The following is a 17,570-nucleotide window of genomic DNA, read 5'->3' on the forward strand; positions in this document are numbered from 1 at the left end:
TGGGTATCTGATGTGATCTCACAAAAGAACAGACTTTGTTGAAGGGTGTAGGGATGTAGAGAATTGTTGTAGGTCGTGTTATACGATATGGGTCTCTGTTGTTTTGATAGGTGATGTTGAAGTAATTCCTTATTAATGCTATGTAGTGTTTCCGGTTTTCAAAGCTCAGGATTCTGTGTATCGCAATGTGCTGTCGGATATTGGTTGTTGCTTATAAGATGTCCAAATCACTGTTGACACAATTTTCCTATATAATATTTCTAAATTTGTTAGTATTTATTAATAATTATTAATTAACATTTCTAATAATAATAATAATATAATTTTAATTGGCTGCGGTCTTTTATATAAAATACTCATTTCAGTGGTTGACCAAATTCTCTATTAAAAATAGGTTGAAGAAATGAAATCATTCTCCTTTACTCTTGCAGCACTTTGTTTGAATATTCCGTTTGTTTGAATATTCAGTATAAACAACTAAAAGGTAACTCTTTTCATTACGAAATTGGCCAATTCGTTTTCCTTTTTACTCAATAGTCGTAATGTTCTGTTGTTATGCCCAATAACTCAAAATTTAGTTTTACGAATTATAGGATGTTATCTCATCTTCGTTTTCTATTATTTTCTGTTAATCTTGGATTAACTTCAGTTGCAAATCTCATACATAACTGTTTCCAGTTCTAGAAGGTAGTCGAATGAACTCATTTCTGTTCAATCAAAAAGAGGATTTCGTATTTACATCCTCCAGCAGGCTATACAAATATTTCAGTAACGTTTGATCTCACCTTTATTTTATAACTACAAAAATTACCAGACATTATTGAAGTCAATTTTAGTTTTGATAATTGGACCGAACTTAAGCTGATGCAGTAATTTTGCAAAGGGTTCATGTTTGAAATCAGCACAAACTTTTTGAATTTGTTTAAACAAAATCCATAAACAGCCTCTTTACAAAAGGAGTAATCTCAGTTAAGAGATTATTCGAAATAAGGAATAAATTATAGATCGCATTATCATGACATAAACATGACACACATCGAGCCTGATCTGAAGTAAGTGCAGAGAAACGCGTGGCATCCTGCGAGTATTTTTTCCCTTCAAGCACGCAGAGACACGCATTCCCACTTCTTGATGCTCTTGATAAACAAGAGAACTGAAATGAAAGAACCTGTGCTGGAAACCTAATAGTCTTAGTGTGACGGCTGGAATTAGCCAAGTAATTTCACGGAAGACAACACCACGTACTTAATGGAGCGCAAAAGAAATCAAACACCGATGTAGAGGCAAGATCCCTTTTGAGGTTGACGTAGTCAAATATTTAGTTTCTTTCATTTAAACCAATATAACAATTCCACTATGTATGCTACTAATGACTACAAAAATAAGAATTTTTCCCTTGTTGAAATATTGAAACCAGTGTTTTATTTGGGTTAGCTAAGGCAGCACAAGATTATACTTGCATAAGAGTATGAAATAAATATTCTCCTTATGGACAATTAAGTTTATGTAAAACTGGAAACAGGGCAAATGTGAGTTGCTGAAAAGTTTACAGACATGAAGAGATATTCGGTTTAATTATTTTCATACCGCATTTTACTCCAAATAACTACACCGTGTTTGAGGGTATCAAAGGTGTTTTGTATCGTCGCGTTATTGATGGTAGCCTTCTTAAAGTCTGTAACGAATTAGTTCATTTTTTTTCTGGATTAATAAATGGAAAAATATCCGCCCGATTAGGTTTGCTCGCCTCTGAATAGCATGTGAATTGTTGCAGATTTACGTCATTAAATTCGTTTCATGTGCGCCATTAGATGCGGTTTTATTTATAAAACTTTCCCTTTTCCTAAAGTTTCGCAATGAAAATTGTTAACATCGCTTCTAGAGTTCAAGATAAATCGTTCATTTGAAAGAATAGTTATTATGAACAAAATTTTAATTTTTCTTAATTCATGTCATAATATGAATATGGCTATCGGCATAATTATAGTAAATTTATAAAAATGGTGCAAAACTTTATGACAGTCTTATGACAATCCCTCCAGTGAAGGGTGGTGTCCTATCGCATATTAGCATCATGGGTAGCTGAGGGTTAATAAATCTAAAATGCTACTCTAGAGAATAATTGCGATACTTTCCAAAATTCCTTTATTTCATTGACACAAACTGGTAGCGGGAAAGGTAACGTACTGCTCTATGGTAATGTACTTTCGGGAAAACGTTCGAAAAATCCCTTAAATATATGATATAAATGAAGGATGATCCATTAAGTAGTATATTCGAGTATCATACGGGTTTCGAAGAGGTATACTGAGGCCTTGTCATGATTTTATGTGTAGTAAATAGCAAAAATTCTTCTGTTCGTTGAATGGCCCTTGCAATGAATTCACAAAAGTTGTTCATTTTTAAATTTTCGCTTATACAAAACTTTGATGATATAAACTTAACTTCGGCACTATAAAAAATTGCATCCAGGAGCAGAAAATCAATACTCTGTATCGATAACCTTTCTTTCCGTAGCGGTGAGTACTTTTGGAGAGAGTCCAATCCCTTGAGCACACATTCGAAATTTTAACTGTCTTTCGTACCGAGATACTACGTCCTCGATAGTAATACACTTTTCGGAGTAACCGTTGTAAAATATATTGCAAAACGGGTTCCTTGAATAATCCGTTTTCTATGCTTTCTCGGTTCGTACTTTATATGCATTACAAAATGTGTGCTGCTACTCGTCTTGAACATTTGGATCTCTTGCAAAATGAATACCTTTTCAATCAGAAGTAACCATAGGAGGAAGACGGGATTTTTCTTATGTTGTATTTTATCTTGTAGTTTTTATTGTAAGATGACTTTTCCAGACCGTATTCTTGTAGAAAATTAGCACAGCAACACACGTTAATCATGTTCCTAGGAAAGCATTTTAGATTTGTATTTTTCAGAAGAGCAGCTTATACATTTATTAGAACTATCTTGTTCCTGATAATTTAAAAATATTTCTCAGACAATAATGACAAAGATTATGTTAAATATGAAGTAGATTTTCAATGTCTAATTTGCAATCTATATATCGAGTTATATATATATGGGTATAGCAAAAATATCAAATACTGTATATATTTAAAATAGCGTGTTCTCTTTTAATCAACTCTACGTGAAATATTTGTGTATCTATCTTAGTCTCTTCAATGCGCATGTATGAAGAGGCCATCTGAGCATATTTTATCGGCATTCCCCAAAGAGTGTGCATTTTTAATTCATAGTTTCTCTATAAATGATGTTACCTTCCCCAGCATTGTTAAAGTGTTGTTTTCGCCGATTGAAAATCGCCTCGTGTTGAATATAATTTGAATGTAGGATATTAGTTTTGATATCTCGGCTCATTCATTTTCAAATGTACCAGTTTATTAAAATTGTCTGAATAAATGGACCACGAAGTAAATATATTTGAAAGAGGGATGTAATTCGATTTCTTTATTCTGAAACCATTCAGCCGCCTGTGTAGTTTCAACTATCTTCCCATTATTACATAGATGGTTTGAAGGGATTTTTCCCCATTTCAGGAAACATTTAAAAAAAAATCCAACCAAACTCATAATAAACACACATGAAGTACTTCAAGTGGTGTTTGATTTCACACTTCCTAAATTCATAATCGTTTTACTTGAACTGTAGAAATACAAAATCAACGCCTCGAGTTGGTAGACGGATTTGGAAGAGAGGAACGACCCTTTTAGTTACACGTAGATGCACCACAATAGTTAATTTTATCTCGTAATAATGCTTGATTCATTTTAATTACATATCGCAGGAGAGATCCCATTTTGTGGGCTTTAAGTAACACACTCGACAATGGACAACTCTGCAATTTCTTTTCAATATTTTAAATAATTTCAACGATATTCATGCACAAAATTGAAATGAATGGTATTTAATACATATCCATTCTTTCCCCTTTAAGTTTTAATAAAAATAACCTAAAAGAGAATTGCTTTCAACATTTATCTGAAGCACTGTTGGAACTGTTCGAAATCCTCTGCTGTGTCAAGATTTAGTACTTTAGAATTTGAGAATAACCACTTAGCTAGGTAGGGTATATCCCCGAAATAAACTAGCGTTCGATTCGATCTTCTGCCACATAATTAAGTTATCAATATCAAGATATTAAGCAAGTGCAGCGGACGATCAGTTGATACAACTGACAAAGGTGCTAAGATCCAAGTTATTATTTTAAGTTATGCTTCCATCTCTTCGCCCGTCATATCACTTCAGTACTTCAGTGTTTTGAGGGTGCGGCCTCTGCTAGAAGAAGACGTAGTAAGATCTCATCTCCCTGAATTAATAAGGTAATCACTAACATTCATGCCCACAGCCGGATACGAACCTCCCCCCCCCGTTGTAGAGCTGATTCGTTAGTCATCTGGGGAGCAATGATGTGCCTTAGTTTATTGGGTGTGTATTAGTATGGTACGTTGATAATGTCACTATCCTGTTGCGGAACATCGAATGTTTCTTAGTTTATTAAAAATTAATTTTCTATATTCCATGATGTCGAAGATTTATTCTGGATATACAGTTTTATTAAGTGAAAAATAATCGTGTCATGTAATTTATCAGGCTCAATTTAATCTGACAATTATTACCAATGGTTTTTAAAACATTAATGAATAGAATCGTGATCGCGTATCTTTCTTGGGCAATCACATCTCATTTTCCTCCCATATAATAAAGGAAACAAAAATAAACTTTAATATGGTCGTATTATTTGATTTTCCTGCCTGAAATACAAGCAACAAATATATTAAATGTTGTTCATAGATAAGGGAGGTCAATGCTCCTGACAAGGTGGATTTCATAACCTGGTTTATTAATAACCCAAAAAGGATTAAATTGCACTTACACAAAGGCTCGGGAAATAAACGATAGCGGGCTGCTTCCCATAATATTAGCGAAGATACAATGCGCACTCCTGTTAATATCTAAGATTTTCCTGTTGTATTGCAGTTGTCGCTTTTATTAGATCACGTTCAATGCGGAAACACAGAAGAATCAGACTTGACATGCACGAAAATCCAATCCTACTGTCAACACCGCTAGGGAAGGTTTATTGGCCTTAAGGACACGTGCACGACATGGATTAGTTGCATTTGTCATTAGGCTACGGAATGTCCAATAGTCTAAAGACGTGTCGCATCCCGTTGCTAGGCAACCGTAACGAAGTACAGATAACGCCAATAATATCAAAGTTCAAACAAGAAGAATGGAAAAATGGCAAGGATTATGAAATGTGATTGGATCCAGTTATCTGAACGAAACACATTTCGAAGATACTTTACAACTTTAGGCGACAGAGCATTATAACGAAATCTTCCTTCGAAATGAAAGTAATAATTTTAGTTCGCTCTTCTAAATACAATATCAAGTATTATTATTTAAAAAAAAACTTTGTTTCTTATGGTATCCATTCGCAGTTAGGAGTACTTTAATCACGCCTCCAATCTTTAAGATCGGAAGTACTGGTTCAGAATATAGTACTAATTATTATAACAGACTTTCCTGAATTAATCACCAGTCATGAAATGAAATCACAAAAACATCATTAATTCTTCTAAAACAGCATTGACGGCTGCTCTGAATCTCCAGTGGACGATAATATATCCTTCTTCTTCTTTCTCTAAAAGCCTGTTTAGAAACAGGCCTCTAACAGCATTGCTATAGCGGCTCTTAATTGCATTTAATAACGTTTGCCTCGGCCTTTCATTATGTTCCACAGTTTTTTTTCTGTTAACTCGATCAAATGCTTTTAATAATCTATGAATGACAGGTGAGTCAGTAAATTAAATACTTTCATTTTTTTTCTGTGAGTAGTTTTAGTGTGAATTCATCATCAAAGCAACTTCTATCTTTCCTAATACAGCCTGTTCCTCTAATAACAAACCATCGGAAACAGTGGCAAGTCTTTAACTTAACATTTATTATATAATTTATATGCTGCATTTAATAAGCGAATACCTCTGTACTTACTTTTCACATAAACGTTTATTTCCCTTCTTAAACACTGATATTATTTTGGCCTTGTTCCATTCTTAGAGTATATATTGCAGGTAATCGAGGTACAACTATTTAACAGATTTGGAAATCTTATTTTAAAAGTGATATCACCACACTTAAATCTGAGGCAATTCCATCTGTTCCTGCTGCTTTTCTATTTTTCGTTGCTGATACAGCTTCTTCCAATTCCATCATCTCCAATAATTCTATTCCTGTATTACTTTTCATACTTTGTTTTCTATTTCTTCGTGACTAAGAATGAATTGTACCAAAATTGCTTGTAATGTTGTATTCATTCTTCTTTTGAGATTACTGCTACATCTTTTTCTAATTTATTCAAATGTTTCGTAAATTTATAAGCAATGTTTTGGCGGCCATGTAGATCGTTTTCAACATTATTAATACATCTTTATTAATAATTTTTATTAGCCGTTTTTTAAGTATTCGCTGTTTTATTTTATACCTACGACATCTTAATTCTTGTCTCGCGCTAAACCCTTTCGAATTGTTAATTCTATTTTGCTAAATCTTCGGAAAAATGAAAACTTCTTTCAGAAGAATGAGCGATCGGTGGAACATTATTGATAAAAGTGCTTCCAAAACATTTTCTGCTCTTCTAAGAGCAAAACCTTTTTATCCTCTTTTGTCTCAAGAGCTATAAATAACACGGTGTTCTGAGTTTTCCAAGCACGTATAAAGCCTTCTCGTTGTTCTTATAAGGTTGACTTAGCTACTTAAGACTTCGTGTTTTTCCCGTGTTCAACACAATGGGGTCGGTAATTGCGAAATTTCATGTCCTCCCTTACGAAGAAACAATTCGCGCAACCACTAGCAGAGAATATTAGGAAAACTTCTTAGCAGAGAAACAAACAAATAAGATGATGGAGCTAGTTTTGCGAAAATCCACATATTAGGGATTTCTTTGTTGGCTTCATCTCCTAGACGACGCCGATAAAGTTGGATTTCGTCAATGTAATAAGACTTCCTAGTTGCTCTATTGGAAGAAGCATCGCTAGAAATGAAGGAACGTGATGTTGATAGCAATATTTCCAACGACTACTATAAGTATATTTCGTGTTATATATACTTCAATAGCTAGTAGATGTACGTGTGTTATTTGTACTACAGAACTTTAAATTCTCGGAAAGCATTTTTTATTTTGTCATTCTTTCTTTCTTTATGGAAGAAAAAACAATCCAAATTCTGAGTATTAACAATTTAAGATCGAAGTATAGCACTGAATCAATAATATTTGATAAGACTAAATGGGCATATTTACATTCAGTAAACCACATACGAAGTAATTGATGCATTATAGGAAGAGGAGATTGACCAGTTAAGTAAAATTTGAACTCAGAATAACTTTCAAGGAAACAGCAGGTTATAGAAATACGTATTCAGCTAGATTAGCCACAAATGAATAGTTTAACTGTAGTACACAGGAAGTGTCGCTAACATGGTCTAATTATTATTATTACTGGCAGCACCTTGAAGATCACTTCAGCTATTCTTCGCGAAGTAACTATCATAATACAATGTAGACGAGCTGTGTTGACACAGGTGTATCAGAGAGATTCAGGACATTGCAATACGCCTAACGCACGTTCTTTATAAGATTACACTTTTGAGTGGGCATCAATTTAGCAAAAATCCTTTGATGCAATTCAGTACCTCCAATATTCATTAACTGGAGAAAAGTTTTATATTCATTGAGAACTCTTTTTGCCAAATTAATAAAGCATTAGGTTCGATACTTTTCTCGTATGAAATTTATCTGATCTGAAATGGTGTACTGTGAGTACTGCAGACGATTTCATCTGCAGGATGCATACTGATATTTGACCATTTCGCGAAACAGTTATCCTGACAGAAAATTGACTACATTGTTTTCAGATGGATGTGTTCTCCTATACATTTGAAAAGTTTTCTCCTTACATAGGAAGATCTTAAAGTTTTCTGCAATTATGCCGTTTAGCCCAAAACTAAAATACAATATTGTGTCCTTATAAAACATTAAATTGACAACATGTGTACAAAATGGGTTAACACACGATAGTAGCTGGATTACTATTTGAAGATTATTAATATTTAATTACTATTCAGGCAACTAACCTAAGTAATATGTTTATCGTCACAAGAGATTTCGGGATTTGAATATTATATTAATGACGCAAGAACTAGACCCTGGTTACAGCAAGTTCCGCTGACATAATTGCTGATTTAGTGTCAGCTGTTAATCACCATCAACTGACAGGTATGAGTTCACTCTCGTGCATATTAAATTATCTCTATTTACTCTAATGCGCGTAGATCTTTCAAGCTGTGAAAACTCCGCCGTAAATGCTCACGCACAGTCACTTAGCAGCCGCCGTAACGACGGTATTAATTTGAAAATGGAATTCTAATAATAAACACGCGATTCCTCTTACTGACCTCAAATTATGACAGTCGTAATTCGGAATGCTTACCTGGGAACCCTCAAGTAAACATTGGCCATATCGAGAAACCACACAACAGTTCAGGGCTGATAAATCCGCCTGCCTGTTGATGAATTTACCGATACCTTTCATAAACATCACCGTCTAGTCAGAATTTATTATTTGAAATTTAAAGATGTGGGAGAAATCAGAACGGACATGTTCAGACCATTTCAGTTCTGTTTTCCTGATTTTAAATTACATTTAAATATCAAAAACAAGATCAGATAAAGATCAACAGTGGACGGTATTGAGATCTTATATTGTTGATCTTTAGATTTATATATATATATATATATATATATATATCCCAAGGTTTTTGGGGTGTGAACAAAAGTTTAACTTCATGAAACATGAAAGCGAAAAATAGAACAAAAGGAATACCAGTGATTTTTACTTTAAAATCCATCTTTCTTCTAGGAGCAAAATAATGTTTTAAGTTTAGTTTTGTGATCACAATATGATGTTCATTTTGCTGAAGAAGTGCTAGAAATTTTATCTTTCTCCATAGATGCAGTGAAGATTTACGATATCGGACATTTATGGATGAAAGTGATCAAATGCGTTCCTACTGTCTGTGTGATATATGCGTGATCACAGGGCTGGATTGCCTTTAATAACGGACGAAGAAACCTTAAAGGAAATGAAAATTCAGTATAGAAAAGAACCACGTCATATGGGCTTAATGGGCTAAATATTTGCTGTTCTTATTTTCATCCCACTTTTAATCAATTTTTTACTTTCAATTTACGTAATAACGAATTAGAGAAATTTTAATCAAAAATGCAGTCATTAAAACGAGACTGGCTAACACCCTTTGACTGAAAAGTTAAGATAGTTTTTTGCGTTGTATACGAATTCGATTCCAGGTTATTCCAACCAAAAAGGTCGAAAGAAGCTGAGCTCCTGAGGTTCCCATTCGCATCCTGAAATATCATTTCGCTTGACATAAAGATTTCATTACAAAAAACTGTATTTTAAATGCAAATATTTTTCCATACAAGTTCTTGAGAGATACGTGCCCCTTTTGAACGCACAGACGCCCTTCCAATTTGCATTAAGCAATGATGGTTATATGTAGTTTGAATAGATAGTAGCTGGGCTCGTTTTTTGTCACTTAAAGTTTAAGCAGTTCGGTTAACCTTGAATTTTGACTGGTTATTCAAGGTCTAGTTATAAACCGAGATCTAATTAGTTTAAAGAAATTGGCAATGCTGGGAAATAAAGTAATTACAAACTCAAAAAAAAAAAAAAACTTATGGTTCAGTATAAAAGGGAAAATGTTTAAAAATTCTAATCACTTTGCAGTTTCCCTAAACATTTTTCTTTTATTTTTTTTCATCGTACCATTATTGCTGTGTAGGATACGTAAAAATTAAAATAAACGCGTGAAACCTAAATTCACTACGTGTTGAAAAGGCAAAATTACAGATAAAATAAATGTGGCAATATTTATTCCGTAAATATCAGAGCACTCGTGCCATCAGTTGTGTAGCTTACGCTGTTCACATTGAATTTGATTTTCTAAATTAAAAAAGAAGCCATTTAGATTTTTAATTGCCATTTACAATATTTCTTTCCGCACAGCATCTTTTTTTTTCAATAAATGTTTCCATTTACAGAAGGAAATCCAATGAGCGTGTGCGGATTATCAGATAGAAACTCAAGATAAAAGCATAGAATCTACGATTTACAGCCAAACTACACTGCATTCTTCTTCATGAAGGATGTAGGCCTACTTCTTCATTCAATTTAATTTTGAAAACTAGAAGAGACGCTGAACTGTGACGAGTCCATCACGTAAAAACGCCTACCAGTTAACTTTATTAGCAGCTTCCCTCTAAAGAGAAGCCAAAATCGGCTGTCTTCAGTTACATAACAATTACTTTATTAATTTTGCAAAAAACTCTGCATTTGGTTGCTTCTATGAATATTTGGGCGTAACTTACATCCAAAGAAATATAAAATGATTTAAGAAATTCAAAGTAACTTCTTAATTCTACAATTTGATATGACAATTATTTTATGGGTCGTAAGTCTCAATGATAGTATTATCACTGAGACTGGACTTAAAGCTATATTCACACACTTAAGCTGATTCTTAGTCTCGATTACTGTTTTCTTTATGAGTATTCGTAATATTTGGTAGCTTCCAAGGTAGACTGCAGAGTAACAGCACAAAATATAATCTGAAGTATTCTTGGTCACATTTCCAAATACAGTCTTTGTCATTTATATACCATGTGATAGCCACCGCCTAATTTTAAAAACCTGGCTTATGACTGCGTAATTTTTTATTCATATTAACTGATCACAGGAAAAGAATTAAGTTCTGCTAGTGAGAATAAGTACTGATTGCAATACTTATTCTAAATTGTAAAGAGAGAATTTCATTAAATTTTCAAGTAATCTTGAGAGTTTTTTTCTAGAATTTGAGAAACTAACTTTAAACATTTTAGCCTTCCTGTTATCTGCTTAAAGTGCAGATATTTTCTAGCGAATTAATTGAAGTGTGTGTGTGCGCGCTCGCGTGCACTTTATATACAAACGAACTATGATACATTGTGTTTATTTTAATCATCAAATAAAAATAGAACATTATAGAATGCAATTAAGAGTTCAGATTATACACATACCAATAAACATGTTTTGATATTTCGCTTTTTCAAAAAATATGTAGAGCAAGGATGCACATATTATCACCAGCAAACAAATATTTTAACAATATTCTTTAAATTGCGTTTTACTGTATATAATCGATTTCGGAAAAATATGCAAATTAAGGAAAAAATAAACTACGTTTAAGGAGAATCACTGACGTACTCCAAGAATTGCACGCCTTAGATTTTGGATGATATCAATACCCCGAGTGATGCGATCAATAAACTAGTTTAACATAATTTCATTTATCTCAAGCAATGAATTAAAATAGAACTCGGAACTCGAAACTCGTGGACTCCCATTAAACATGAAGTTGTCAGATCTGGAAATGAAATAACTTTGGGAGCTTTAAATCAGCATTTCCGAGTGTGTGGCAACAGTTCAATGGGAGCCATAATCAACGTTACCACCATTCGTGGTATCTCAAGTGGATTTGCGGAAGTACACCAGACTCTACTTCCTTCTGTGTGCAAAATGCAGATAAGACGTTCGGGAAATAATCCGTCTCCTTGGTGGTCACAAGACGGACATTGCCACTGACGCAACAGCACCATCCAAAGATGTCAGATAGTGAAATCTCTTCTGCTTTGTATCTATTGCACTCACTACTCGTTATTCGTGTCAAAATGAGCTGTCCCAAAGAGCTGTTTAATATTAGCTGTTTAACCTTTAACCTCCCATGTGTTTTGGAAAATATCCCTTAGAGTATTTAGCGGTCCCTCAAAATCGAAACAGCATGGCAGTATCTACCATTGAACGGACCCAGCCAAAGCAGTCCAGAATGTATGGACTAAATTTTACTATCTTAATGTTAACCATTAAACTTCCTATGAGTCATCCGATTAAATGGAACCGTTCGGCATGTCTGAAGTGTCACTACGGATGGAAACAAAGCAAAATATTCTTTTAAGTAAATTGAATTTCCTTTTAGACAGAAGGAACAGAAATTAATGAATATTAATATATACCATCCTCTGGTAATGATACCAAGGATCTCTATCATTTGGTCAAGAAGTTGATGCAGCGGAGCATCAGGATTTCTCCGATTCCGGCTGCTGGCTAAACAATTTTAGTTAGTACAGTTCGTTACAGAATTCAACAGTGAATATTTAAATTACTGTTGCGGAATTTAAATACTATTCATGGGGGAGAAATCCTAATCTCATATTTAATCATTATATTAAAATATTTTGAAAAATCACCGTTATTTTAGACCCACACAATATTTAATATTAAAACTTTTGCTAGGGGGTAGAGAGCTTACGAAAAGAGCTTACAGATGGGAAACTTGGCATTGCACTCTTAAAACTTCATAAACGATAATTTACGCATTCACTTTAAATTTGTTTTTTAAATTTCAAATAGCATTTTGGCCTCTTTGGCATAAAATAATGGGCATTTATTTTCCCCCTTCCATATTCATATTTAAGTAATATATTCCAAAGTTTTCCCAAAGGGTGTCCAAAATTGAGATGTTTAAACAATTCGCTCATATAATAAACAAGTGACACTTGATTTTCCTTCACATGCTGTTTAAAAAAAGACTAACTGAACTAAAATTGTAGAGTGACAGTGGTCTGATTACCAAAAATTAGCTAATTGTAAATTAATTTAATTAGTTAATTTAGTGTAAATTAGTTAAACCAACAATTAGTTAATTCTCAAAGCTTAATACAGCGCCGAGAACATTTGTCTGCCGTTTGGACAACCTTTTTGTGTTGTCGCCACGCTAAATCAGTTACATTCCTTTTGTTAGCAGGCAGTGATCAATAATGACTGTCCGAGTATCTCAGGTTTTCTTAAATTATAATTAATAACGCTGAGTTTCTGTTTTCTGGATTTCGCTGGCAAATATGGGAAAGCGACAATCGAAGGGAGGCTCATTAATTATCTTGAATTAACGGGAATTGCAAATAGTACAACTGTTAGGGATGGAAGGTTAAAAATAATAACGAAAACTGATTGTAGAGGACGTGTTTAAGACCGCTGTGTTTATGAAACCTGTGTATCTCTCTATACAGCGCTAAATGAGTGTTTCCAGTGCGACAATTGTTTCCATAACAACAACAGGTTCCGCTTTTCGCGGTACAGTAATAAGAGGTGAAATCCTGCTTCAAACGTTCTGCTTTCCAACGCAGTAATGTGAAGAACATTGGGAGAGGAACAATAAAATAAAATGTTTGTAAAATAAAACAATTCATTCTTTTCACCTTTTTTATTCCTTTTGTGAATCAGTATTTATGTTTAATAGTTAAACGCATACAACAAGCAAGAAACTTTTACAAACAATTAGCAACAGATTTAATAGCATTATTAAATAGTGACCCCCTTCACTGTTACAATGACTCAAAGGTGCAATTCGAGAATTCAGATAATAAAGACATTCATCCTTCTTAGGACGATTACATTTTTATGCGAAAATATATTATAATATTGACCTACAAGGTTTATTCAACCTTCTGAATGCAGTCTGGTATCGCTCGTTGCTCAACACTAAATTAAGTGCTTAACCTTCAATTCTGTTGGTTTTTGGTTAGCTCATTTTGACAAATAAAAAATTAAATTATATATTGTCATTTTCATATGGACCTTAATGTCCATAATTCAAGTCTATTTTAGGATTACTGGATCAAATCATGCCTATTTTACTAAAATATTTACACCCCCCCCTTTTAATCTGATATATAATTTATCCCAAAAGCATGCGATATGATACTTGAAAGATGCGAGCGATTTCGATTCTGAAAGACAACTGTACAGACATTGAATTTAATTCTGTGTTCGCCAATATTTTTATTTCTTGGTTTCTCAACTCGAATTTGACTAAGATTTTTTTTAGCAGAAATAGCACCTTTAACTTATTGTTTCTGGAGACATGACAGATTTGATCGCGATCACTTAATAAACGAGGGTAGTCTGAAAGGTTCTCGGACTAACAATGAAAATACAAATTAATAATTTCATAATTATTTTTATTTTTCAACATAATCTCCTTTAAAACTAATACATTTATTCCAGCGCTCCTCCATTGCCATTATCCCGCCCCTGTAGTGGTTCTCAGTAAGATCTGCAAAATACCCTTCTGCAGCTGCAATCACCTCTTGATTCGAAGAAAAATGCTGACCAGCGAGGAAGAGTTTTAGTTTTGGAAAGAGACAGAAGTCAGAGGGAGTCAAATCTGTGGAATAGGATGGATGTTACAACAATTTAATACTGCGGATCCCTTAATTTTTCCATTGCTAAAATACCTTTGTGGGAAGGTGCATTGTCCGGATGAAAGATGATTTATTTCTTCTGCAAATCGGGTCTTTTCTCACGATTTTTTTCGTCCAACCTGGTTAAAATATCTCAGTAATATTTCCTTTCCTTCTCCGGTTATTGTTTTACTCTTTTCAAGATAATTAATAAAAAAATGCCTTTAGCATATCAAAACACCGATGCCATGACCTTGTCTTCTTTGGCGCTGAATAACCGACTTCTATCCACTGTTTTGACTGCTGTTTGGATTCTGGTGTGTACTGCTGAATCCAAGTCTCATCCATAGTAATACATCGACAAACAAAATCAGTTTTATTCTTGTTAAAACGCTCCAAGCACTGTTCACAGATTTTCATGCAGGTGGCGTTTCTGATCTGCTGTGAGGTAAACGCGGCACCCATTTTGCGCAAAGCTTTTTCATTTGCAATTCTTCATGCAAAATATATCCTACACGTTGTTTTGAAATGCCTATAGTATGAGTAATTTCACGCACTTTGACTTGCCGGTCATTCAATATTGTGCACTTAATCAATGGTTTCTAGTGTTGTTACACTGTTTTGACGTCCTTCACGTGGCGCAACATCAACGCTGGTACGGCCACGTTTAAACTCTGCAGCCCATTTCGTAATTGTCGAAAACGAAGGAGAAGAGTGCCTATAAACTTTTGTGAACTTCGAATGAATTTCTTTAGGCGATAAACTTTCTTTTACAAAGAATTTTGTAACCGCACGACACTCAGTTTTATCCATTTCAAGGGACAACACTTTTGCTTCAAACAGCTGTATAAAACAAATAAAAGATAGAATGACTTGCGCAATTTCACATGGATGCTTATGAGAGATGTACATAAAAAAATCGTGCCGATAGTGTTGCCATCTATGGACGATGCCGGCAACATTTCAGGCCACCCTCATATATCTTAGGCAACTTAATTATGGAACCATAAAACACCTCATTTGATTGTGAAATTTCTTATCATTCGGTATTAGACTTAACCATCAATAACCTGCTTGGAGGGGGAAAAACGTTTGTACTCTTGTGATGAATAAAATTCGGGATAGGTGGGGTATGAAAGTTTGGAAGGCAATTTCATTTTTCTCCAACTTCCAGCATTTGAAGTGTATTTCCTGAGAAGCACCCGTTTTGGAGTCTGTCTGACCGTTGGATTCTCTAGCGATTCCAGGACATAAAATCAATCGTATCGAACTGTCGGTGGCTGCAAGAGTTTAACGGTGGTTTGCTCATATGGGACATGGGTTGTGATGCTACGAGAACTCCTGGTGCTTCAAGGTATAGCATTCGTTTGGCGAGCACATGAACTGTGGAACTTTGGCGTGCGCTCGCTCATGTAAAACATCAAATTTCCAGAAATATTTTTCCCACTTTACTGGCTTGAGTTAAAACAATCAGCTGCAAATAAACCCTTGCAAATTGTCCAATTGCATTAACTCCTGCTAGATAAATTCCGTGGAGAATACATTTCAACAAATGAATTTCATTTTTAAATATTTATAAGAAATTAGCGGCTCTTGAATTACGTCGCTCTAAAAAGGCCATTTGGACTATGTGTTTTGTTAAGTCTGCCCTGATAACTTTCCCTTGCAAAAGTAAAGAGAGAGACGAATATAGCAACACCATCAGCCAAACACGAAATTGGAACAGGCTCTGAAAATTTGTACGAGAATGAACCCTCGTGCATAAATGCAACAGTCATAATATTAATCATTTATAATGCCATGAAACCACATATGATTCTCATTCTGGATTTTAAAAAAATTCTTTAAGAAATAAAAATTCGCTTATTATTCCGATATACGACATACTGCAGAACCTTTATCCAATTGATTCTTTAAGTGGGCAAAAATATCCATCTTCGTGGTGGAGAATCGAAACCCAGTTCTCCCACGTTAAACAAAATGCCAATTTCACATGTCTAATATAGATAAGACATAGATAGAGTAATCAATTTATTTAAAAATGGCATGAAAATTGAAATAAAAACGCTAATAATATAATATTGTATGAATAGGATTCCCAGACTACGAGCATAATGCGCTACCTTTTCTATAATAAAATTTATTCAAGGAAATTATCAGAGGGCTTAAAAATAATTATCTTTGCTTGTCAATTAATTTTCCAAGCTGAATTAAAAACTTTGGGATTTCTTGTTTAAAAATATGTCAATCAAAAACGTATGTCAATATGGAACCTATAGCACTCTGCCTCGCCTGTAAACAAGAGTCTTAAAAAAGGAAAGGAGCGTACAGGCTGATGCTGTATTTTGAAGACATCACGGGTGTAGTTGTTGAGTAAGCTTAGGTACAAGAGACTGTTCTAGAGAAAAGAGAAGTTCTGCCAATGTGTTTGAAGCTGCACTAAGAATTGCCGTTGATCAGGAGTTACTCCCGTTTTTATAGGCTTGGAGGAGATGAGTGGAATGATAAAACTGTTTGCCTCCTCAGGGGACGTCGTTCGCGGAAATATCTGATAAAAAGGATGTTGGTTTTGATGAACTACCGAAAATGCGAGAATATTCTATGACTGGGGGAGATACACTATCTACCAATAATTGCCCGGCACTAGCAAGTTACAACTGATACTGAGAAGGCGAACATTAATATCGGGTATGTCCAGCTTTGGCTTTAATCATCTAATGCACCCATTGAGCGAGACTTTCCCCCATGTGTGCAGGAGATGATTAAAGCCAAAGTTGGACAGACCCGATATTAGGGTTCGTCCTATCAGTATCAGTTGTAAATCCGGAAAGTTGTAAATCTATAAATGTAAAATGTGAAATACACTATGTACCGATAAACGTTATTGGTAGAATTTTGTTACAAAGTATCGTTACAGACATAGAATTTATAGGGTTAGGAGTTGGGCACCTGTGATGTAATGTCTTGAATGAGAAAATTCCTTTTTTGTTTTTTTGGCAAGAAAAATGAGGTTCTGGATGTGGTTCTAATATATGTGCTAAGAAAACCTACGGGCGCAAGTTCTCTTTCTCCAAAGAGAAATATGATCACATTGAATATTGTGAAGATGTTCACAATATTCAATGTGATACACAATACACAATATGAAGAATGCCAGTATGTTCAGAGTTGTATTCTTCAGAACTCACGATCT

Source organism: Typopeltis vanoorti, chromosome 16 (genome assembly GCF_054136105.1).
Source record: "Typopeltis vanoorti isolate ZY-2024b chromosome 16, IOZ_Tvanoo_1.0, whole genome shotgun sequence".
Lineage (NCBI taxonomy): Eukaryota > Metazoa > Arthropoda > Arachnida > Uropygi > Thelyphonidae > Typopeltis > Typopeltis vanoorti.